Raw genomic sequence first — 25,627 nt, 5'->3', positions numbered from 1 at the left:
TCCACAGACATCTGGATGGGGGCCAGGGCAGAAATAGAGAAGCAGATTCTCAGCCCCTCCCCTGCCTGCCGAGCCAGCCAATCTTGGATAGGGGTTAGTGCCTCCTAGCGGGGTAAAGCCCCATTCCCATTCCCCTTCCCCTGAACCAGCCAGTCCCCACCCTGGGGCTGGTTCAGAGCCACTGTCCTCTAGAAGGGAAAGGCCCATGTGCATTTCCAGCCCGCCCCACAGTAGCGTGAGGCTGGATCCCATTTGGAGCCGTTCCCATTGCTGTGAGTGAGGGGCTGAGTGGACTCCAGTGTGTACTTGCTCCTCAGCCTACGTTCTAGAGAGGGGGCATTGTGTGTGTCAAGGTTCGTTCCCCACTCTAAACTTCAGGGTACAAATGTGGGGACCTGCATGGACACTTCTAAGCTTAATTACTAGCTTAGATCTGGTAACTCTGCCACCATCCAGAAATTTCAGTGTCTGGATCACTTCCTGTCCCCCCAAAACCTTCCCCTCCCTGGGCAGCCTTGGGAGGCTTCACCAGTTCCCTGGTGAACACAGATCCAAACCCCTTGGATCTTAAAACAAGGAGAAATTAACCATTCCCCCACCTTTCCCCCCACCAATCCCTGGTGAGTCCAGATCCAATCCCCTTGGATCTTAAAACAAGGAAAAATCAATCAGGTTCTTAAAAAGAAAGCTTTTAATTAAAGAAAGCAAAGTAAAAAAATAATCTCTGTAAAATCAAGATGGAAAATACTTTACAGGGTAATCAGATTAATTTAGCCCAGAGGAACCCCCTCTAGCCTTAGGTTCAAAGTAACAGCAAGCAGAGGTAAAATCCTTTCAGCAAAATAAGGAACATTTACAAGTTGAGAAAACAAAAATAAAACTACTCCGCCTTGCCTAGCTCTTACTTACAATTTTGAAACATGAGAGACTGATTCCGAAAGATTTGGAGAGCCTGGATTGATGTCTGGTCCCTCTTAGTCCCCAGAGCGAACAACACCCAAAACAAAGAGAACAAAAAAAGACTTCCCTCCACCAAGATTTGAAAGTATCTTGTCCTCTTATTGGTCCTCTAGTCAAGTGTCAGCCAGATTTACTGAGCTTCTTAACCCTTTACAGGTAAAAGAGGCATTAACCCTTAACTATCTGTTTATGACAGTGTGTTTGGCTTTTGTGAAGATCTCCCCATATCCCCCATGGGGCGCTGGGATTCCATGGGATTGAACCTGAGCACTTGACAGGATGGACTGGGGATAGTAAAGGGGGTCAGTGTGTTATGGGCCCAGGGACCACTGAAAGTCAAGGGGATTTCGACACCTCGCTCTTGCATGTGGCTTTGAACATCCCAATGTGTCTGTGTGCAGTAGCAAAGGCTCTGGAGGGAAGTAAACACCCACAAAGGCTGAATGTCACTGCACTCCATTGATGCCGGCAGACAGAGGACAGGGAGTGAAATAAACGAGCAAACATGGCAGAGGTGAAGGCACCAATGGAGCTGAGATACTACAGCAATTGGTTCCACTGTCAGGATGGATGGATGGAGGGAGGGGGTGTTTGGGAAGGGAGGGAGGGATGGAGACTTGCATATGCGTAGGAAGAGCGGGAGGGAAGGATGGAAGGAAAAATGGAAAGAAGGGTGTGGCTGGGAAGGGAGGAATGGCTGGAGAGAAGGGTGTTGATGGGGACTGATGGATAGATAGAAGGGGGTGGATTGTCTGTCATGGTGTAGAGACACCCCCTTAAGGAGTGTCTAGTCACGCACAGTCAGTGGGGAGCTTATGCCCTGATTGCTAGAGTCGCTCTGACAGCTTAAGCCAGAACATGGGAGAGTGTGAGTGGTCAGAGTCCTTTGGGCTATCATTGTTCCCAGGGTAGTGTGACCTAGTAGTCAGAGTCCTTTGGGATAGCTCTTTCTCTCAGGGCGGCATATCCTAGTAGGGAGAGGGGAAAGGCCTGCCCCCCAGAGTCTCAGACCGTCAAGCAGGGAAGAGCATCAAATCAGCAATCTGGGATCTGCGGCCCTCAGCAAACACCCAGTCTGGGTCCCTCAGCCTCTCAGATAGGCCAGAGCCAGAAACTCATAGTCTCAATAGGCCAGCGTTCTGACTTGGGTGAATGGTAGACAGCCACAAGACTCTAGGCCTAAAGTGGGGAGAAGCTGCCATCCTTCCATAGTGCCTGGTGTGCATGGCCTCTGCTGTACATTGCGTACTTCCACCTATGTATGGACCCTTCTATGCATTCCATAACTCCAGCTGTTCATTGCATAAGTCCAGCTGTGTGTGGGCCCAGCTGTGCATTGAATACTTCCAGCTGTGCATGACCCAGCTGTGCAGCACTCCGGGCTCTGGGCCATTCCTCATCAAGTGACCTTATCCTCGGCATCTCGAATGTGAGAAAGAAGGAATCACAGTGCTCGCATGATGACCGTGAGGTTTCTGAGGGTCTCAGTTAAAAGCCACATCTGTCTCCCACAGGCCTGTGTGTGTGTCATCTGCACTTTCTTAGGGGTGCAACCTCTCCATTTCCTGCTCCCCCGTCTCTGCCTATAGAGGGGGAGGTGTCATAAATAGATAGGTAAGGTAAGGGTTAAGTTTCTTTTACCTGGAAAGGGTAACCAAACACCTGACCAGAGGACCAATCAGAGAACTGGATTGTTTAAAGTCAGGGGCGGGAATTTGTATACTCAGGGTCTTTGTTTTCTGCTGTGAGTAAACAAGTTTCCTCCTAACCTCCATCTTATCTTAAAGTTTCTTCTAAACATCTGTAAGTACAAGGAAAGCAAAGTAAGTCGGCTATGAGGATCTTTGTGGGTATTACATGTATGTGGATTGGTTGACTGGTTTATCGGGCTATCTTTTAATCAGACTGTTTCTTCATATTTCTTATAAGCAAGAGCCTGTGTTGAGTTTCTTAATGCAAGTTATTGTTTTATATTTTCTTTCTTTTTGCTATAAACTTTTCTTTTAAACCTTGTGAAAGTTTCTTTTTAGTGAGGCAGAGGGGGAGAAACGCCCAACTCGGTGCCTCACCTCCCTATTGTCCCAAGGCGGGAAAGGCTATAGGACAAAGGGAGGAGGAATTTCTTGTGTGAGCTGGACTAGGTACATTACCTAGCCTCGGGGAAGCTAGATTGCTTCTCCGGTGGTATTCAAGGAGTGAAGCATAGCATTGCACCGGCAACCCAGGAAAGGGGGGAAGCTGGAGAAGAGAGAGAGGAGACCAGGGCTCTGGTCTTTGGGGGGTCCCCAAAGGAAGAGTTGGGACACCAGAGAGAGGAAAGGGGAGGTCAGGCTCTCTGCAATTTAAATACCTGACCTGGTGGCAGCGAGAATATCCAAGCTGGTAGTGAGCTTGGGGGAGTTTCAGGTAAGCCCCCAGATTTTGGACGCAAAAGTCCAGGTTTGGGACAGGACCAGATTGTGGACGCTAAAGTTCAGGTCTGGGACTGGGAGGCTAGATTACCACAGGAGGCATCACCCTGGTTGCACCCAATTCAATGCCACCGTGCAGGAGCTAATCTGTGGCAAGCAGACCCAAATGTCTCAGATGATTCTGAGTGAGACACATCTGAGCCAAGCCAAGCCATGGCCCCTAGCTCTGGGCTCCCAAGGCAGGCTACCAGGGCCAGGTCTGCCACTGGGCACCTTTCCCGGGGTCGTGGGATGCCAGACTCCAGCTGCCCTGGATTATTGCTGCAACCTTAGCAAACACCTCCCATCACTGTTCAAGGTGCGCCAGGAGCTGCCGTGAACCTGGCTTCCCATTGGGAATCAATTTGGGTCACCCGTATGCAGGACAGAGGAATTCAGACCAGAGCAGATGTGGAGCAGATGCAGAGAAGGGCTGTGAGGGCACTCAGGGGACCGGAGAGCATGTCTGATGAGAGGAGAGTGACAGAGCTGGGCTGGATTAGCCTAAAATGCAGGCTGAGATGGGGTCTGATTACTCCCTATATTGGTGGTGTGGAGGGTGCAGAGTTCGTGGAACATCAGTCTATCTTCTATGGGTAGGGGGGGCTTCAGAGTTTGGATAGACTCCACCTCAAGAAAAGGGGGGCCAACCTCCATGGGGACAGGCTGGCTAGAGGAGTCAAGAGAGGGCTAAACTAATAGGCCAAGGGGAAGGTAAAAGGGGAAGAAATGAGCTCTCAGCAAAAATCAAGAACAAAATTAATCCAGGAACCCCAATTAAATGAAGAGAAGAAATTCTTGACTCGCCTCTGCACCAGTGCGAGAAGTCTGGGGAACAAACATGAGGAATTGGAATTGCTTTTCCAGGAGCATCACTTTGGTGTAGCAGGTGTGACTGGAACCTAGTGGGATGATTCCCATGACTGGACGGTTAAAATCCATGATTACCAGCTAGTCAGGAAGGATCAAGTGGAGAAAAGGGGAGGGGACGTGCACTCAGTGTCAAAAATGGCACCGCCTGTTTCCGAGTCACTGATAACTGGGAAGAAAATGATCCTGGGTCCTTATGGATCAATGTCCTACCTGATAAAGCACAAGAGAGGTTAGCTGGTGTCAGCTATAGACCATCACATCACACTTGGGAAGAGGAGGCCTGGCCCCTTGAGCACCTTTCTATAACGTGTAGGAAAAAATCCACATGATGTTGTTACTCGGGGTTCTTTCAACCCAAAACTCTTAATAACTTTTACTCTCTGCAAGGTGGTGTCAGGAAATAAATCAGAGGAGACACGGCCATCCGACCCAAAGATGGCTGGCACAAACAGAACAACACAAGAGTGCTTTCACTTAAAGCTAAACAGGTTAGTAAAACACCTCCAACCCTCGATAATTACCAAAGCTGAGTGTGGCTCTTGAGTGGCACAGCGCCGGTGGGGAACACAAGATGCATCCAGAGGGAGAGTCCAGTCCAACTACCTCAAACTTTCCCCTCTTATTTATAGATTAGTAAGACAGTGACATGTCCCTTAAAGAAACCTTGTTAAACAAGCAGTTTCAACAGTCAAGCAAGAGATTCCTTCGGATTATTGATTAACCAGCTGTGGGTTTTTTCCGAGTTTGCAGCCTTGAGGCCCTAACAGACATTCCTGGGGGCACATCCTGCTCTTCTAAAATGCATGTATCAGAAACTTTAGCACAACTCTTATCAGGAAGGATGTGGGATCAAGCTGCCCTTTCTGTGTCACCCCAACCTTCCTCCCCTCCTGCCTTGGTCAAGCTGAGGCTGCTGCATGGCCACTTTACAGCCTGCTGACTTGGCTGCTTTAGCAATAAGCAGTCATGGTTTCAGGCACTTTACTGGTTTGCCAAAATCCCCCCATACAATGTGTCCTAAGTTCCAGCTTAGCGCATTAATCATAAGCCCAGCCTTTCCCTGTAGAGGTTAATTCCCACCTAGCCCTGGCAGATGCAACAGTTGCTCTGGATTTCACAGCTCGGGTTGATCGCTCAGTGCCTGAAACACCGTTTTTTTTGTAACTTCATTTTTATTCATGCTGGCAATGTAGCAGTGAGTGAAATGCAACAGGACACGCAGCAGGGTGGGGCAGAGAAGGTGGGAAGGAGGCGATCAGCACCAGGGATTGATCTGCAATCAGTTCAGTGCAGCCTTCTCTGCGTTCCTGTCCCACTGGCCTAGCCAGAACTGGGAACAGGTGTGGTTGGAATAGGTACTGGCGAGCCTGATAAATTAACCCATGAGATAGGTCCAGTGAGGCCAGGGCAGGCTGCAGTTTTCACAGGAGTTAGCAGGTCAGGTACCAGTGAAGATTCCCCATAAACAGTCACTTGAGCAGATGACATGGGGGAGAGCTACAAACCGTTGGGTCTGCCCCAGGGTTTGGTTTATGTCTGTTACCCCAGGGGAAATAAACCAGCTGTTTCCCTCGCGAAGAGGCAGCCTAAGTGTCTGGGTTGGGATTGCCAAGGGAGCTGATAGGACATGGCCTTGAATCTGGCTCCTAACTCCCCTAGGCTCAGTGCCTTATGCTTATGGGCTGGGCACTGCCTGAGTGGAGCAATGTCTAGGGATAGGTATCCTGGGGAGAGGTGGGCTCAGCCAATCTGCAAAGCAGGCCGTACATCTGAGCATCATCAAAGGACAGAAGCGGCGCAGCTCCAGCCCCCACAGCTATTCTCGGCTTAGCTCAGGGCTGCAGCCTCCTCATCGTCGCCTGTATCCAGGGGATGAAGGTGGAGACTCTTGTATACACCCCGGGAGGGGTGGGAGGCCCCCATTAGACAACACCCTGGGCTGTTTTCCCACACACCAGGGAGCCCCCAGAATCGCCCTGTGAAGTAAAACAAGTCACAGATGGAGAACAAGTCAGTGAGTCATTCCAGCTGATACACAGCTCAGTGACAGACCCCTATGTCCACCCATTCTCTGATTGGCTCCCCCAGTATCCAGCTGGCCTCAGCCCTCACCCCCCAAACTGTTCTCTGCCTCCCTCTGGGAGAATACCAGATATTTTCCCACTAATTTGTACAGCACAGTGGGGCCTGATTGCTGACCACCACTCGTAGGCCTGATTGCAACATCAACAACCTCATTAATAATAACAATTTATCAAGGATGCTTGAAGCCAGGAGGAGACTCACCTCCCAAGAGTCTTTGCCCGTCTTTGGATCCCCCACACACATCATGGTGGAGGAGTTATAGTCATGATCTGGCCCAGTAGGCTTCTTCGGACATGCGGCATCCTGCATCACCACCACGTCCACCTTCTGGAGCGTGGTTGAGGTGGATACACTCTCTGTGCTAGTGCTGCCCCAGCCGGCGATGCTGCACACAGCCCCTGGCTTTACTCTCTCGCTGGTATGGGGTAGGGCGATGGAATCCATCCGTCTGTTCAGCTTCGCTCTCTCTTCCAGCTGAGACACAAGAATGATTGAGATCAATGTGAGGGTCACACTCAAGGACACAGAGGGACATACCAGTCCCCAGAAACATGAAAACCCATGTCTGTGAGGTCACTGGTGTTCAGGGGATGGGACAGGGGCAGTGCCTGCAGCACTGTGAGGTCACTGGGGGTGGGGTGATGGGATGGGGGTGGTACCTGCAGCAGTGTGAGGTCACTGGGGGTGAGGTGATGGGATGAGGTGGTACCTGCAGCAGTGTGAGGTCACTGGGGGCGGAATGATAGGATGGGGGTAGTACCTGCTGCAGTGTGACGTTACTGGGGGTGGGGTGATGGGATGGGGGCCGTGCCTGCAGCAGTGTGAGGTCACTAGGGATGGGGTGATGGGATAGGAGCGGTATTTGCAGCAGTGTGAGGTCACTGGGGGGGTGATGGGGTGGGGGCAGTACCTGCAGCAACATGATGTCATTGTTACGGGTCGCTCTGCTGAATTGCGGATGGGGGATCCAGCAGTGCACAGAGATTTTCTGTTGACTTTGTTCCTGTTGTTCCCCCATCGCCCGCTAACCCTGACCTGCCCCAACATCCCCAGCACAGAGGCACTTACTCTCCCTTGCAGTGAGCGGCCGTCAGCACGAAGTTCTCTGACACCAGGAACCCTCCACAGATATACGTCTTCCCTTTGCATTGTATTTCCAGATAGGCCATGTAGGGTCTGGAGTGGGGCTGGGCTTCCTGTCCCCCGATGATCTCTCCTGGGGGGAGACCAGGTTCATATAAAGAGTCCCATCGTGCCCCTGGGCCGGTCTGGGACCAAGCTCCCCATCCCAAATGGGAGTCTCCACAACTTCATCCCACCCCCTCTGACGCTCTCCTTGCATGATCCCTGTGCCTGGAACTCTGCCACCTCCTCAGCTCTCTCCCAGACAGGACACCTCATGGGGCTGGAGGAAAAAGCTAAAGCTCTGACCTTGCTGTGTGGAGAATCAGTGCCAAACACACCAGGAGTGGGTCAGTAACTGCACTGCCTGAAGTTAAGAGCTTTGGGGACCAAAGTCCCCCAGATTAGGCCTGGCAGCACCTGGAAGGGCACTGAGAGATCCTTTGGGGATGTGTCTTCTCCATCAGTCCACAGTCACCAGTCAGGGCTGTTCCCAGATTGACACGCCAAACTTTTTACAAACATCATTTTTTCTCAGAAAGCCTCGTCTCAAACCCGTCTGAATTATTGTGGTGAAACTGATTCTTTCCCCCCAGTGTTGGGTAATATTTAGGTGAAAATATAAAAGTACCACTTTGGGGTTTTCTCCCATGGAAAATAAAAAACATTTTGTAATCACCACTGAAGAAGTCTCCACGCAGCTGAGGGTGGACGGGGGAGAAAGATTGTGGTTGGAAAATCTCACCTTTAACAAATTGCTGTTATTTACGTGAGGGTGGCATGACGACCGAGATCTGGGCCCCTATTATGCCAGGGGCTGCATGGAAACTAACCGAGATCAGGGGCTCCCTTGCTCCAGGCCTTTCATTGACCCAGGCAGCATCCAGACACGAGCAGAATTATTATTCACATTGTAGAGATAAGGAAACTGCGGCTCAGGGAGATTGTTTGTAAACCTGCCTAAGGGATTTCAGTGACCATCCTTAATCCATACAAATCCTTGTTAACAGAGATCCTGAGCAGATCTGGGAATGGGCCCAGATTTCTTGGGTCCCAGCCCAGTGGCCCAGCCGCATGGCAAATGTCCCTGTCTGACACAGGGATTGGCAGTGGGGTCCCAAAGAAGCCTGTGGGGGATTGGCCACCCAAACCCTTAGAAAACTGCCAGACAACTCTCCAATTCCAAATTCCACAGGCCACTTCCCTCAGATCCCACTGAGGAATACACTAAGAAACTGCACCATCTACTCAGGACATTCCCTACACTAACACCAGAACAAATCAACATACCCTTAGAGCCCCGACCAGGGTTATTCTACCTACTACCCAAGATACACAAACCCGGAAATCCTGGACGCCCCATCATCTCTGGCATTGGCACTCTCACTGAAGGACTGTATGGATATGTGGACTCTCTACTCAGACCCTATGCCACCAGCACTCCCAGCTAAATCTGTGACACCTCTGATTTCCTGAGGAAACTACAATGCATTGGTGACCTTCCAGAAAACATCATCCTAGCCACCATGGATGTAGAGGCTCTCTACACAAACATCCCACACACAGATGGAATACAAGCTGTTAGGAACAGTATCCCTGATGATGCCACAGCACAACTGGCTGCTGAGCTCTGTGCCTTTATACTCACACACAACTATTTCAAGTTTGATGACAATATATACCTCCAGATCAGTGGCACTGCTATGGGCACCCGCATGGCCCCACAATACGCCAATATTTTTATGGCTGACCTGGAACAACGCTTCCTCAGCTCTCGTCCACTCACGCCCCTTCTCTACCTACGCTACATTGATGACATCTTCATCATCTGGACCCATGGGAAGGAGACTCTAGAAAAATTCCACCACGATTTCAACAACTTCCACCCCACCATCAACCTCAGCCTGGACCAATCTACACGGGAGGTCCACTTTCTAGACACCACGGTGCAAATAAGTGATGGTCACATTAACACCACCCTATATCGAAAACCTACCGACCGCTATGCCTACCTTCATGCCTCCAGCTTCCATCCCGGGCACATCACACGATCCATTGTCTACAGCCAAGCACTGAGGTACAACCGCATCTGCTCTAACCCCTCAGACAGAGACCAACACCTACAAAATCTCCACCAAGCATTCTCAAAACCACAATACCCGCACGAGGAAATAAGGAAACAGATCAACAGAGCCAGACGTGTACCCAGAAGCCTCCTACTGCAAGAAAAACCCAAGAAAGAAACCAACAGGACTCCACTGGCCATCACATACAGCCCCCAGCTAAAACCCCTCCAACGCATCATCAGGGATCTACAACCCATCCTGGACAATGATCCCACACTTTCACAGGCCTTGGGTGGCAGGCCAATCCTTGCCCACAGACAACCTGCCAACCTGAAACGTATTCTCACCAGCAACTGCACACCGTACCATAGTAACTCTAGCTCAGGAACCAATCCATGCAACAAACCTCGATGCCAACTCTGCCCACATATCTACACCAGCGACACCATCACAGGACCTAACCAGATCAGCCATACCATCACTGGTTCATTCACCTGCACGTCCACCAATGTAATATACGCCATCATATGCCAGCAATGCCCCTCTGCTATGTACATCGGCCAAACTGGACAGTCACTACGGAAAAGGATAAATGGACACAAATCAGATATCAGGAATGGCAATATACAAAAACCTGTAGGAGAGCACTTCAACCTCCCTGGCCACACTATAGCAGACCTTAAGGTGGCCATCCTGCAGCAAAAAAACTTCAGGACCAGACTTCAAAGAGAAACTGCTGAGCTTCAGTTCATTTGCAAATTTGACACCATCAGCTCAGGATTAAACAAAGACTGTGAATGGCTTGCCAACTACAAAACCAGTTTCTCCTCCCTTGGTTTTCACACCTCAACTGCTAGAACAGGGCCTCATCCTCCCTGATTGAACTAACCTCATTATCTCTAGCTTGCTTGCATATATATACCTGCCCCTGGACATTTCCACTACATGCATCTAAAGAAGTGGGTATTCACCCATGAAAGCTCATGCTCCAAAACGTCTGTTAGTCTATAAGGTGCCACAGGATTCTTTGCTGCTTTTCCAAACGCTTAGGCTGCTCTAAGAGCCCCGATGCACTCAGTAGAGGATTCAGGATTCTATACAGTCCCTTGGCCCCAGCAGGACCAAGAGGGAGACCCTAAATGCTGCCCACAGCTCCCCATATGGTGCGAGGGTCCTGCTCCCCATGGGCCCTGATCCCCCTCCCACAACTCACCAGCCTGAGACCCATGGGGTAGCAGAAAGGCCACGGGAAGCAGGATGAGGATCAGGAGCTCCATTGTCAGAGACATCCAGGGATGGGCACGGAGCCTCTGTGTGAGACCGGGAGGTTATATGGACCAGGCACAGAGAGGGGAGGGGAGGGCCTGGCAACCACAGGGACGTGTACCCTGCTGCCCGGAAACTCCCAGCCCGGATGGCCCAGGGGTGGAGACGCCTATCGGAAAAGCCTCCAGCCACAGCTGTGCCCACATCAGGGCGGGGAGGTGGGGGGTTTCCTCCCTGCTCTGGTGCCCACCCAGACTGACTGCAAATGTGGTTAAACCTCCTCGCTTCCTACTGCAGGTTTAAAAAACTCCCCTGGGCTTCTCTGCATCAAGATACCCAGACCCATAGATTTCAGGGCTAGAAAGGATCGTTGTGACCTTCCAAACTGACCCCCTGGTGGACACCCCAGAGCCAGAACCCACTCAGCTACCTCTGCCTCCACCATGGCCCTGGGTAAGTTGTTCCCATGGCTCCATGTTTAATATTTGCATATTAGTCTCAGCCAGACCTTTTCTGAATCCAGATCCCAGCTGTTGGGTCTTGTTCTGCCTTTGCCAGAGAGGTTGAAGACCCCCCTGCTTTCAGAAACCCCTGCCCCATGGAGGTGCCTACAGAAGGGGGCTGAGTCCGTTCATTACCTCCAATAGCATCAGGAGCTCACTGTCCTTGGAGCGCTCCCCTCTAGCCAGGGTCTTCACCTCTCAGCTTGTTCTTGTAGGTCTTTCCAATTTCTCAGCATCCTGCTGGAGGTGTGGACACCAGAGCTGGACACAATCTCCAGTCATAGTCCTAAAACGGCCGTATCCAGTGGTGACCCCACCTCCTTGCTGCAACTCAGTATCCCCTGCTTTATACACCCAAGCAGGGTATCTCCCTGCTTAGCTCCTGCATTCCACTGAAATCTCTTGTTTGAATGGGTTCCACCATGCTCCCTTTCAGAGCCCCTGATCTCCAGGACACAGCTCCCATCCTGTCAGTGTGAACGACATCCCTTTTCCCTCGATATTTGACCTAGCATTTGGCTGGATTCATGTCTGCACCAAAGTCACCAGGTGACCAGGTAGCTCTGCAGCTTGGAGGTGTCCCCTACCCCACCTATCCTTGTGTTCTCTGCAGACTTTGCCAGCAACAATTTTACATGAACTTCCAGATCATTGATACAGATACTGAATAACCTCAGGCCCAGAACAGATCTTTGAGAGGCCCACCAGCAACACCCCAGTGGATGCTGATTCCCCAGTGAGGATCACGTTTTGAGGAGGATCACTTAGCCCATTTTGGAGCCATGTTAAGTCTTTTGAGAGCCAATTTCTCAATATGAATGTTGTGTGGTAGTTGGGCAAACTCCCCATGGGAATCCACATATATATCACATAAGCACAGTCACCTGAATGAACCAAACAAAGTGGTTATTGACCATGGTCTGTTCTCCATTAACCCGCGTTGACTGGCATTAACTCTGTTTTGATCTTCTAGTATCTGCCTATTGGTAGATCCAATCTCAGCCATTCCATTATTTGTCTCTGGGTCCTCCTCTTGGAATTGGCATGTCTCCTGAATGAGTGGTGGGATCTATCCATCCAGATATGACTAGATCTATGTGTCACCATGTAGAGCTATTCCAGAATCTCTCTATATCCATTCAAGCTAGATTAATTTCAGTGGATGCTGTTCCATTCTAGATCTATCCATACCCACATAGCTACCTGTAGGTCTCTTCTAGATTAATGCAGATCCCTGCACATCAAATGTAGAGCAATCTAGATCCCCATACATCCATTCTAGATCCATCTCTGCACACTACCAATGCTGGACCCACCCGCTGTCTGCACCCTTCTGGTAGCTATAATAGGGGTCACTGACCCCACTCAGGGCCAAGAGCGGGAGTTGGCTGGGAGCATCCATGTCTAGTCCCTGGGGAGGTGGGATGCAGGAATGACTGGACCAGTGATGCTCCTGGCTCTGTGCTTGTGAATCCCCATAGGCGGACACCACCTCCCCTGACAGGCCAGGGACTCTGATGGCAGGGATGGGGCTGAGCCCCCTTGGGGGCTGATAAACTCAGTGGGGCAGAAGAAGCAGGGAAGTCACCTGTCTCTAACAATCTGTTGGGGAGTGTCAGAGACACTTTGGCTGTCATATACACAATGTCTGGGGTGGGGCGCTGGTATCAGGATGATCAGAGTCACCCGCCTCTATCTCACACACAGGGGACAGGGGTGTGTTTTCTCACCCAGCACTGATACCGATCAGTGTTACCCACAGCCCATGTACACAGGAGAGCTGGGGAAGGGCAGAACTTGGTGCTTGGACCAGTGACAGCAGCACAGAGATGCCCTAGAGGGGAAATGCCTCACGTCTGATTAGGCACCCCCTGAACGAGCCAGTCCCTGCTATGGGGCTTGCTCAGAGCAGGAACCCCCTATGGGGAAAGGCCCCATGTGTATATCGCACCCCCCTGAGCCAGTTTGTCCCTGATCCTGGGGCTGGTATCAGTCTCACCAATGCTGCACAGAGAGACAAAATCCCCTCCCTGCTCCTATTCTCCTGGTTTTACAGTCCAGGCTCTGGCCATTTTTGCCCCAGCGGCACGTGGGGAGCTCATGGCATTGCTTGTTCTCTGTAAGACCTCCTAGATCCTTTGTGGAACCCCAGTTCTCCATGACAGAGTCCCAGCTCTGGGGAGGTGGCCAGGTCTCTTGAGCCAAGATGGAGAATTCTGCATCGGCTGGATTCACATCCCTGATGCGTGACTGGGCTTAGCTCACCAAGCACCCCAGCTCGATCCCTGGACCTGCCCCTGCCTTGTCAGCATTTACCGCACTGCCCAACTCAGTGATACCCGCAGATCCAATCGCAGCTTGAGCTGGGACACTTGGGTGACTCCAGATTCAGGTGTCGAACCTGAGACGTTCAGCGTGGCTGGGACTGTCAGAGTAACAGGGCCCCATTGTGCTGGGTGCCATACCGTGCTGATTATGTTTATTATGGTAGAGTGTAGAAGACCCAGTCATGGCAAAGGATCTCGTTGTGTAAGGTGCTGTACATTAATTATCTGGTGTACTATGGTAGCAGCTATGTGCCCCAGCCATGGCTCAGGACAGCGAATGGCAGGACAGGCAAACAGAGGGAGTTTGCCTGGGATTTCACCTGGTGGGAGTTCCCGTGGAGTTGTTTGCCTTTCAGGCTTCCATGAGCAGTAAACACAACATCAGAAGGGGCGCTTAGAAGGAAGACAATATGGATAGTGAGCGATCAGCTCTTGTGACTTGTACAAGATGTTCCAAATTTGTCTTTCTCCCAGAGGACAGAAGCAACTTTGTCTGTATGGAGTGCAAGCTGGTCTCCATATTGGAAGAGAAGGTTAAAGGACTAGAGATGCAAGTATCAACCCAGTGATGGCATGAGAGAAAATGAAGAGTTTCTAGATAGAAGTCAGCATTTCGTACTGCAGGCACAGCAAGCTGAAGAATCAGAGAGGGCAGTACAGAAGAGGGAATAAAATTGGCAGCATGTGATCTCCAGAAGAAGAAGGAGGAGAACTCATGTACCCGCAGTGCAGATTGAGATAAGCAATCATTTTCAGGCTCTCTACATAGGTACTTCGGCAGAGAATGGTTTGAAAGAGTTATCTGAGGGAAGGGATCAAAAGGGGACCCCACTGACCGGAAGGCATGGGATGCATTGTCCTAGGGATGGAGGTTCCATGACCACAACTCCCAAGAGGAGGAGTTGGATGGTGGTGGTCAGGGACTCCTTCTTAAGGGGATAGAGTCATCCATCTGCCGTCGAGACCAGGAAACTCGAGAAGCATGCTGCTTGCCCGGAGCTACAATTCAGGATGTGACGGAGTGTCTGCAGAGACTGGTCAAGCCCTCGGATCGTTACCCCTTGCTACTTCTCCGTGTGGGCACCAATGATACTGCCAAGAATGACCTTGAGTGGGTCACTGCAGACTATGTGGCTCTGGGAAGAAGGATTAAGGAGTTTGAGGTACAAGTCATGTATTCATCCAGCCTCTCTGTTGAAGGAAAAGCCCCAGGTAGGGACCATCAAATTGTGGAGGTGAATGTATGGTTGCACAGGGGGTGCTGGAGAGGGGGCTTTGGATTCTTTGACCATGGGATGTTATTCCAGGAAGAAGGATTGCTAGGAAGAGATGGGATCCACCTAACGAAGAGAGGGACGAGCACCTTTGCAGGCAGGCTTGCTAACCTAGGCCTGGTCTACACTACGAGTTTATCTCAAATTTAGCAGTGTTAAATCGAAGTAACTCTGCACCCCTGCCATTTCGAATTAGGGTTAGTGTGGCCGCAATTCAACGGTATTGGCCTCCAGGAGCTATCCCACAGTGCACCATTGTGACTGCTCTGGACAGTAATCTGAACTCGGATGCATTGGCCAGGTAGACAGGAAAAGCCCCACAAATTTTTGAGTTTTATTTCCTGTTGACCCAGCATGGAAAGCTAATGCAGTCCCAGAATCAAAAAAAGAGTTCCAACATGGACCGTATAGGAGATACTGAATCTGATCTCTGTATGGAGAGATGAATCTGTTCTATCAGAACTCTGTTCCAATAGACGAAATGCCAAAACATTTGAAAGAATCTCCAAGGCCATGATGGACAAAGGCCACAACAGAGACTCAACACTGCGTTGCGTGAAAACTAAGGAGCTGAGACAAGTGTACCCGAAAGCCAAAGAATCAAATTAACATTCACGGAGGGAGGGGTGACTGACGACTGTAGCTATCTCACAGTTCCTGCACTCTCCAAAAATCATTTGAATTCTGAGCTGAGCTCCCAAAGCCTGAAGGGTCAAAAACATTGTTGCGGGTGGTTCAGGGTATATGTCGTCAGCCCCCCCACCCCATGAAAGCAAAGGGAAAAAAATTGTTTCTCGCCTTTTTTCAATGTCTGCGTATGTCTACTGGATGCTGCTGGCAGATGCAGTGCTGCAGTGCTACACAGCAGCATCCCCTTGCCTTGCCTTGCCTTGCAGACTGCAGACAGTACAGTAAGACTGGAATCCATCATCGTCGTCCCATGGGTGCTCCTGGCTGGCCTTGGTGAGGTCGGTCGGGGCACCTGGGCAAAAATGGGAATGACTCCAGGTCATTCTCTTCTTTAAGTTTTGTCTAATGGAGATTCAGTCCTGCCTGGAATATCACGTCAGCTGGAAGCTTCTGCCTCAGGCTGCTCTCTCAGTCAGCAGCACTATGCAGTCGCGCCTACCCCTTGCTACCAGGGCTCACAATCAGATACTTAGACCTCTACATTTTGCTGCAAATAAAACAATTAAGCTGCCGTTTTGAACTGTTCTCCAACATATCCTGGGACATTTTGTATATTATCAGTGTCAACCAAAGGCCCACACATAAATGGAGATTCAGTTCTATCCTAGTGCTTATCACAGATTCCCATTTTCAGCTATAGGCTGAGCAAGTGCAGAATGGTGGTTCACTCTACTTCACTGTAAGCCAACCACCCTCCTCTCCCCCCTTTGATCTCTGCTTGCAATAAAGTCAGTGTTGTTTCTTATTCACGCATTCTTTATTACTTCATCACACTGGTGGGCTTGTTGCAGGTGCACCCCCTAGAATGGCATGCAGCTCATCATTTCTCTGGGTTGTCTGGGGCTCTGACCCAGAGCGGCCATTTGCCTCTCTGGTTCTTTAGTAGGCTTGCCTGATATTCTAGGCAGGACTGACTCTTGCTTAGACAAAACTTAAAGAAGAGAATGAGCTGGGGAGTCATTCCCATTTTGGCGCCCCCGACTGACCTCACCGAGGCTGGCCAGGAGCACCCATGACAGCAGCAGATGGTACAGTATGACTGGTAACCATCTCTGTCAACTTGCAAAGCAGAAGACGGTACAGTAGGACTGATAACCGTCTTTGCTAACTTGCAAAGGCAAGTGAATGCTGCTGTGTAGCACTGCAGTACCGCGTCTGTCAGCAGCATCCAGTAGACATACAGTGACAGTGAAAAAAAGACTGAACGGACTCCATGGTTGCCGTGCTATGGCGTCTGCCTGGGCAATCCAGGGAAAAGGGCGAGAAATGATTGTCTGCTGTTGCTTTCACGGACGGAGGATTGACTGACGACATTTACCCATAACCACTCGCAACAAATTTTTGGCCCCATCAGGCATTGGGATCTCAACCCAGAATTCCAATGGGCAGGGAAGACTGTGGGAACTATGGGATAGCTATGGGATAGCTACCCACAGTGCAATGCTCCGGAAGTCAATGCTAGCCTCGGTACATGGACGCACACAGCCGAATTAATGTGCTTAGTGTGGCCACGTGCACTCGACTTTATACAATCTGTTTCCAAAAACTGTTTTCTGTAAAATCGTAATAATCCCATAGTGTAGACATACCCCTAGTGAGGAGTGCTTTAAACTAGGTTCACTGTGGGATGGTGACCTATGCCTGGAGGTAAGTGGGGAAGTGGGGTAGCTGGAGGAAACACAAGGAGGAGGGTGCAACAGGAGAGGCCTCCTGATTCACACTGAGAAATTAGGGTTTTCGGCTAGTTATCTTAGGTACCTGTTCACAAACGCAAGAAGCCTGGGAAACAAACAGGAAGAATTGGAAGTCCTGGCACAGTGAAGGAACTATGATGTGATTGGAATAATGGAGACTTGGTGAGATAACTCACAAGACTGGAGCACTGTCATGGGTGGGTATAAACTGTTCAGGAAGGACAGGCGGGGGAGAAAAGGTGGAGGAGGTAAACTGTATGTAAAGGAGCAGTGTGATTGCTCAGAGCTCCAGTATGAAACTGGAGAAAAGCCTATTGAGAGTTTTTGGGTTAAGTTTAGAGGCAAGAGTAACAAGGGTGATGTCGTGGTGGGCATCTGCTATAGACCACCAGACCAGGAGGATGAGGTAGAGAGAGACTTTCTTCAGACAAATAACAGTAGTTTCCAGATCACAGGCCTTGGTTCTCATGGGAGATTTCAATCACCCTGAAATCTGCTGGGAGAGCAATACAGTGGTGCACAGACAATCCAGGAAGTTTTCGGAGAGTGCTGGGAACAATTTCCTGGTGCAAGTGCTGGAGCAACCAACTAGAGGTCGTGTTCCTCTTGACCAGCTGCTCACAAACAGGGAAGAATTGTTAGGGGGACTAGAAATGGGTGGCAAACTGGGCAGCAGTGACCATAAGATGGTCAAGTTCAGGATTCTGACACAAGGAAGGAAGGAGAGTAGCAAAATACGGACCCTGGACTTCAGAAAAGCAGACTTTGACTCCCTCAGGGAACTGATGGGCAGGATCCCCTGGGAGGCTAATATGAGGGGGAAAAGAGTCCAAAAGAGCTGGCTTTATTTTAAAGAAGTCTTATTGAGGGCACAGGAACAAACCATCCCAGTGTGCAGAAAGAATAAATATGGCAGGAAACCAGCCTGGCTTAACAGAGAAATCTTCAGTGAGCTTAAACACAAAAAGGAAGCTTACAAGAAGTGGAAACTTGGACAGATGACTAGGGAGGAGTATAAAAATATTGCTCAAACATGCAGGGGTGTAATCAGGAAGGCCAAAGAACAATTGGAGTTGCAGCTAGCAAGGGATGTGAAGGGTAAGAAGAAGGGTTTCTACAGGTATGTTAGCAACATGAAATAGGTCAGGGAAAGTGTGTGACCCTTACTGAATGGGGGAGGCAACCTAGTGACTGATAATGTGGAAAAAGCTGAAGTACTCAATGCTTTTTCTGCCTCGGTCTTCACAGACAAGTTCAGCTCCCGGACTGCTGTTCTGGGCAGCACAGTATGGGGTGGAGGTAAGCAGCCCTCAGTGGTGAAAGAACAGGTTAAGGACTATTTAGAAAAGCTGGACAGGCACAAGTCCATGGGTCCAGATCTAATGCATCCAGGGTTGCTGAGAGAGTTGGCTGATGTGATTGCAGAACCATTGGCCATTACCTTTCAAAATTCATGGAGATCAGGGGAGGTCTCGGATGACTGGAAAAAGGAAAAAATAGTGCCCATCTTTTAAAAAAGGGAAGAAGGAGAATCCGGGGAACTACCGACCGGTCATCCTCACCTCAGTCCCTGGACAAAGCATGGAGCAGGTCCTCAGGGAATCCATTTTGAAGTATTTAGAGGAGAGGAAGGTGATCAGGAATAGTCAACATGGATTGACCAAGGGCAAGTCATGCGTGACCAACTTGATTGCCTTCTATGATGAGATAACTGGCTCTATGGATATGGGGAAAACAGTGGACGTGATATATCTTGACTTTAGCAAAGATTTTGATACGGTCTCCCACAGTATTCTTTTCAGCAGGTTAAAAAAGTATGGGTTGGATGAATGGACTATAAGGTGGATAGAAGCTGGCTAGATTGTTGAGCTGAATGAGGAGTGATCAATGGCTCGATGTCTAGTTAGCATCTGATATCCAGTGGAGTGTCCCAGGGGTTGGTCCTGGGGCCGGTTTTGTTCAAGATCTTCATTAATGATCTGGATGTTGGGATGAATTGCACCCTCAGCAAGTTCTTGGATGACTCTAAGCTGCGGGGAGTGGTAGATATGCGGGAGGGTAGGGATAGGGCCCAGAGTGACCTAGATAAATTGGAAGATTGAGCCAAAAGAAATCTGATGAGGTTCAACAAGGACAAGTGCAGAGTTCTGCACTTACGACAGAAGAATCCCATGCACCGTTACAGGCTGGGGACCGACTGGCTAAGCAGCAGTTCTGTAGAAAAGGACCTGAGGTTTACAGTGGATGAGAAAGTGGATATGAGTCAGCAGTGTGCCCTTGTTGCTAAGAAGGTTAATGGCATATTAGGCTGAATTACTAGGAGCATTGCCGGAAGATTGAGGGAAGTGATTATTCCCCTCTATTTGGCACTAGTGAGGCCACGTCTGGAGTACTGCATCCAGTTTTGGGCCCCCCACTAAAGAAAGGATGTGGACAAATTGGAGGGAGTCCAGCAGAGGACAACAAAAATGATTAGGGCTCTGGGGCATATGATTTATGAGGAGAGGCTGAGGGCACTGAATGAGCTGTAACATAACAAGGTCTTTTTTTAGGAATATTTTGTACAAGTTCAGTGACACAAAAATGTTTAAAGTACACCACCCTATCCTTTGAAAAATAGCGTTGTTAAAGTACCAAAACAACAACTGAATAAAATATGAAAACTGTCACAATTGAGGGGAGTTTCCATATGTGTTTCAGTAAAAAAAGAAATTAGCGTGCAGTGAGGACAATTTGAAGCAGTATATTTTTTTTAAAAAGCTCTTAAATTTTGCAGCAAAAACACAGGCTTAAAATTAAATAATATAAGCCTAAAAAGATGCTAAGTTTACTCAGTTTCCGTAACTAAATAATGATCATCTCTGCAACACAAAGATCTTACTCTAACTGACTTGCCCGGTAGGATCAACCTCCTTCTCCTTCCCCCCTCCCCCCGCCCTGGCACAGTAAATTTAGATTATACGGGAATGTAAATTGTGAAGAAATAAGTTCCAGGGGGACAGAAATATTATACAAAACCCTCATGTAAAGAAGAGTTTTATAATAATAAAATAAAATGTAAAGACATGTTATAGCTTTCTACATGGTTAGGCAAAGTCTTTAAAATTTAATTTTAGGGTGTTTTTAAAACTTTTGTGTAAACAAATTGCCTAGAATACAAAACGCGCTCTGTTGTAAATTGTAAAGAGAGCTTTAAAAGGCAAGAAAGTGGTAAAGAATCTCCCTCCCCTTATCCCCCAACACCACACACACACACACACACACACACAAATGAAGGTTTTACAATAAAACAATTAAACAGACAAAAGCCACAGCCATAGAAAACAGGGCATGGGGATAAGAGAGCTGTCCTGAGGTTTTAGGAAAATATTGATAACTGACAGAAATCTCTTTTAGCAACACAGGTTTGTAGGCAGCCATTCTCTGTGAGTTGTCATGCTTGGGCACAGGCGAGCGTTTGTCATTAAGAATCCCTTTCCCACTCTGTGAGGTATTATCTCCCCCGTCTAACGGCCTGTCATAAATAATATTAACAAAACCACATTGGAATTACGTACTTGAAGATACTTTGTAGAGGTGCCCGCACAGCAACAATTACACTTTTGTTTTTTATTATCTTGTCTCGACACCTTAGAGAATTTTTGTTGTATTTTTATAAAACACTTTTATGCAAACTGTAACCCTAAATGCTGCACAGCATTGTATAATATGCACCAGTAGATGAAAGACCTGAGACATTGCTGAAAACAGAGGTGTCATGATCACTAAAGTCCTAATGCAGAGGGCTTGCCGGAAAATTAAAATGCACAGTCGAAGCAGAAGATGGTATGGGTTTAAGAGGGTTTCTGGAGCTACTTTGCAATGGTCCAGATGCCCCAACAGCCTATCCCTCATGCACAAGCACTCATGGGCCTGTTAGAGGAACAGGCCGTCCATATATTTGTTGTTGTTGAAAAACTATAACCTAACTACAAGGATACCACGGGTTCAAACTACTTCTCTTTTGACAACCACCCCCACCCGTGAGCTCCATAAAAACATGCTTCACACTGACATTTTCAGCTCACATTTTGTTTACAACAAGCATCTTCAGGGGGTTGGACTAGATCATCTCCTGAGGTCCCTTCCAATCCTGATATTCTATGATTCATTTTATTTGTACAATATGCCCTGTTATGTTCCCAGACCACGCTCGAACTTTTATCTAACATGTATCTCATAGACTCATAGACTCATAGGTCAGAAGGGACCAATATGATCATCTAGTCTGACCTCCTGCACAAGGCAGGCCACAAAACCCTACCCATACACATTTATAACAACCCCGAACCCAATGACTGAGTTACGTGAAATCTCAAAATTGGTATTAGAAGACCTCAAGCTGCAGGGAATCTCACCAGGCAAGCGACCCATGCCCCACGCTGCAGAGGAAGGCGAAAAACCTCCGGCCTCTGCCAACCGCCTGCAGGAAATATTCACTTCCGCCCCAAAGTATGGCAACAGCTAAACCACTTAGGCTGTGGAAGACTCTACCAGCACACCCAAGAAAGACATTTACTTGCTAGTAATCTCAGTTCCCATCCCATTCCAAACATACCCCTCACCAGACCATTGAGTCAGACGTAAGTCTCCATTAATTCCAAAATCCAATATGCCCAATGTAACTATCCCATCATAAACTCCCCTCCATATATTATCAGCTTAGTCTTATAAGCCAATAAGTCTGTTTGTCCCCACTACTTCTTACCCGAAAGGCCGTTTCCATAAACTTTCAGTCCGCTAATGGTTAGAACTTCGTTCTAATTGCAGTCTAAACTTTCCAATATCCAGATCTCGTGTACCCATTTGTCTCTGTGTGCACATACATACAATTCTTACTAGCTTAAATTAACTTCTATTCCTCCCTAACGTTAATCCCCCAGATTATTCTATATATAGAGCAGAGCATATCCCCCGGAGCCTTCTTTTGGCCAGGCTAACAAGCCAAGCTCTTTGAGTCTCCTTTCATTTAAGGCAGATTTTCCATCCTCGGATCACTCCTAGTAGGCCGTCTCTGAACCTTGTTCCAGTTTGATTCATCCTTCCCTCTTAAACATGGGACCCAAGACTGCACACAATATTCCATGGTGCTCACCAGCCGCCGTTATTAAACGGCACTAACCCTCCTTCTCCTTCTGGAAATACCTCGCCGATGCATCCTAAAACCGCATTTTCTTTTTAACAGCCATATCACAGTGGCGGTCTCATATGTCATCTGCTATCAACCAATACCCAAGAGGTCCTCTCCTCCTCCGTCGTTTCCAACTGATGCATCCCAACGTATATCTAAAAATCTATTTATTAATCCCTTAAGTGCTATGACCTTGCACTTTCACTATTAATTTCAAGTTCCTATTACTATTACTCCAGTGTACAGGTGGTCCAGATCTTCCGAATAGATCCCGTCCTTTCTCCGTTGTAGCAAATACCCCCCAGCTTCGTTGTCATCCGCAACTTTATTAACACAATTCCCGCTCTTTGTGCCAAGGTCAGTAATATAAATGTAAATAAGATCGGTCCCCAAACCGTCCTTGAGGACTCCGCTAGTAACCTCCTTCCAGCTGACAGATTCACCCTTCAGTCGACCCGCTGGAGTCTCCCCTTTAACCAGATTCCCTTATCCACTCTTACAACTTCACATTCATCCCGACATCGTTTTCCAATTTAACTAAACCAGTTACCCATTCGAAACCGTGTCAAAAACGCCTTACTGAAACGAGTAAATTAGAGATCTACCTGCCATTCCTTTGTGCTAAGTATCGATCCCTTCTCAAAGAAGGAGATCAGGTTGGTTTGGCACGATCTACCTTTAGTAAATCCATGTTGCAATTCGTCCCATTACCATTGCATCAATGTCCTTAACTACTTTCTCACTATAAAATTTTTCCAAGACCTACCACACGACAGACCAGTCAAGCTAACAGCCTATAATTACCCGGATCACTTTTATTCCCTTTCTTAAATAGGAACTTACGTTAAGCAATTCTCCAGTCGTACGGCAACAACCCCGATTTACCTGATTAGCTTTAAAAATTCTCGCTAACAGGCGTCGGCAATTTCACTGCGCGCAGTTCCTTTAATATCCACTCGCGGTGGAGAATGTCGGTCCCTCGATTTTGTCCACCATCTGCTGTTCAATGTTGCTCTACCTCAGATGCTGTGGAATACCACCTCCAGTATCCACATCGTTTCATCCTCCATCGTCACTCAAACTCCTCACTATCCTTATAAAGACCTGAGGCAAATACTTATTTTGATATGGCCATGCTAGGTTATCCTTAACCTCCGTTCCATAACCTCATGTGATAGGCCCCACTTCTGCTTCTTGTTCTTCTTATTTATGTGGCTGTAGAATCCTTTTACTATGGTTTGATTCCCTTCGAAAGGTCCAGTTTACGCGGCTATTGCCTCCTCACTTTCCTACAACGTCTACTTGCACTAGGTAGCTTCCCTTGCTTGCCGCTTTCTTTCCACTCCCTGTAAGAGTTCTTCGCTTTCCTAAATCCCCCTCTCTGAGTGCTTAGCTCATCCAGCATGGCTATAACTCCTCCATGGTTTTCCCCCTTTCTTGGGATGCAGGCTTCCGACAGTTTCCGCAGCTGCGACTTTAAAGTAATTCCAGGCCTCCTCCGCATTTAAATCCACAAGTTCCTCTCGTCAATCCACTTCCCTAATAATTCTCCGTAACTCTTTAAATATTAGCCCTCAAGAAGTCGGAACCCTAATCCCAGATCTACGGTTGTTTATCCTTCCATCTAATTTGAATTGAATCAGCTGCCATGATCACTGCGACCAAGGTTTCCCCTACCACCATTTCTTCTACGAGTCCTCACTACTCACCAAAACCAAATCTAAAATGGCATCCCCGTCTTAGGTACTTCACTACTTGATAAGAAATCATCCGCTATTCACAATCCAGAAAAACTGACCCTATTATTCTTCAACACCGTCCTCCAGTCATATATCCGGGACGTTGAGATCTCGATAATCACACATTTCCCCTTAGTGTTTACTTCATTAAAGACATTAAAGAGGTCTCTATCCATATCCAAATCAGATCCCGGCGGTCTGTAGCACACCCCAAGCACTATCTCAGGGGAAGCTCTAGTAGCTTTTTTACCCAGTGTGATTTTTACCCAGACAGACTCTGTCAGTTTGATGATTTCATCTAACGCTCTGTCTGGTTCCTCCACCTCTGTCACGTTGTCCACCAATGCTGCTACAAAACCTAAATGTTCCTGGGTTAAACTGGGTCACTGCAGCTCATATCCCAATGATGGGGGTATTTAAAAAATTATTCATACACAAATTACCACTAAAAATTACCACTAATTTCTTTAATTTTACTATTCACATCATCTACAGACCAGTTGTCCAGATCTGGGGCGGGATCGGAGCTGGTGCCTCCCAGAGAAGAAAGGTCCCATCTCGCATTTCCCATCACCACTGACAACAGAAGGAAATGCATTGAGAGTGGCTGGATCCTCGTGATTTGTTTAATTAACTGCCCTGGTCGGACAGACAGCTCAGACTGCCAGTGAACGGGGCTCCCCTGCCCTGGGGAGCTGAGTGACTGGGCCTCCCCTGACAAGGATCGGGGAGAGAAGGAAACACTCACAGGGACAGGATTCTGTAAAACTCTGTGTTGATTCCAGAGGACACAAGCCAGCCAGTGAAATTAACATGTAAAGAGGGCAGATGGTGGGGAGGGAAGGGGACTTTAACTACCCAGACATCTGCTGGAAAAGTAATACAATAAAACCCAGCATTTCCCATAAGTGCCTGGAATGTCTTGGGGACAATGTTTTGTTTCAGAAGGTGGAGGAAAAATGAAGAGGGGGCGCATTTTAGACTTGAATCTGACAAGCAGGGAGGAATTGGTTGTGAATCTGAAGCTGGAAGACAATTTAGGCTAAAGTGACCCTCAAATGATAGAATTCCTGATCCTAACAAAGGGAAGGTATGAGAGCAGCAGAATCAGAACAATGGACTTCAAAAAACAGACTAACCAGTTCCGAAAAGTATAGGTGAGGTCCCAGGTAAAGAAAACATGCCCCAATCAGGCCACAGCTGGCCTGTATAAAAAGGCTATGAGCCAGGAGCCCAAATAGTTTCTCTCTAGCTGTAGAGGGAGATGGACCTGGCTGCAGGGAGCTAGACACAGGGTACCTGAGTGGAGCAGGGCTGGGGAAAGGCAGAGGAGCTTGGGAGCTCCAGCATGGAAAGCCTCAGTCTGTGGCCTAGCATTGGACTAACAGGCACTGGAGGTTGCAGAGGA

General features: G+C 48.4%; 1 pseudogene; it reads right to left on the bottom strand.

Annotated features, from left to right (window-relative positions):
- Positions 1–6,022: 6,022 nt before the first annotated feature.
- LOC116821550 (mast cell protease 3-like) lies at positions 6,023–10,833 on the bottom strand (annotated as a pseudogene).
- Positions 10,834–25,627: the final 14,794 nt, after the last annotated feature.

Source organism: Chelonoidis abingdonii, chromosome 14 (genome assembly GCF_003597395.2).
Source record: "Chelonoidis abingdonii isolate Lonesome George chromosome 14, CheloAbing_2.0, whole genome shotgun sequence".
Taxonomy (NCBI): Eukaryota; Metazoa; Chordata; order Testudines; family Testudinidae; genus Chelonoidis; species Chelonoidis abingdonii.
The sequence above is the reverse complement of the archived record's forward strand: the minus strand, read 5'-3'. Positions and strand labels throughout refer to the sequence as shown.